Source organism: Acyrthosiphon pisum, chromosome A1, assembly GCF_005508785.2.
Source record: "Acyrthosiphon pisum isolate AL4f chromosome A1, pea_aphid_22Mar2018_4r6ur, whole genome shotgun sequence".
Lineage (NCBI taxonomy): Eukaryota > Metazoa > Arthropoda > Insecta > Hemiptera > Aphididae > Acyrthosiphon > Acyrthosiphon pisum.
The window spans coordinates 94,807,205-94,807,974 of NC_042494.1; positions in this window are offsets into that span (position 1 = coordinate 94,807,205).

The following is a 770-nucleotide window of genomic DNA, read 5'->3' on the forward strand; positions in this document are numbered from 1 at the left end:
CAAATCAAAATATTTTGAAAATTTTATCATGTATAGAAAATGGAAATATAAACAATCACTGAAAATGTCGTGTATCCACGGTCATTACTCATTTGTTTTAGAGTAACACCAAAAAGTAAAAACCAAAATCAATTTTCTCGAAAACAGAATTTGCGTAAAAATTCCCGTTTTTTCTTAATTTTTCTTTTGTTTTTCACGGCGCTTTTGAAAACTTTTTACCCCCAAAGTACCAACTAGATTCACTTTCCTATCAGAAAAGGTACTGTTGAAGAAAATCCAAGCACTTTTACTGTCCTAAAAGGTGATGACAGACACAAAAAAAAAAAAAAAACACACATCATTGTAAAATCAATACATTCATCGTTTCACTCAGAATCTAAAACGGGAATATTTACGCAAAATCTGTTTTCGAGAAAATTGATTTTTTGTTTTTGGTGCAACTCTTAAACAAATGACCGTAGGTACATTACATTTTGACTAAATGTTAATATTTTCATTATCTATACACCATAAAATTTTCCAAAAATTTTGACTTATTTTGAGCTCTTTACGGACATTTTCAATTTTCATTTTTTTTGGTTTTTTTTCTATAATTATCAATAACAGTTTGTTGGTTAAAAAAGCTTGACAATTTAATAATAGGATCATAATATATTGTTTCAATGGCAGATGAAAAATATTAAAAATACATAGGCCCTTTTTTTTTATAATCATTTAAAGATCGAATTTTGACAAAATTTATCAAATTTAAAATTGAATAATTATATTTG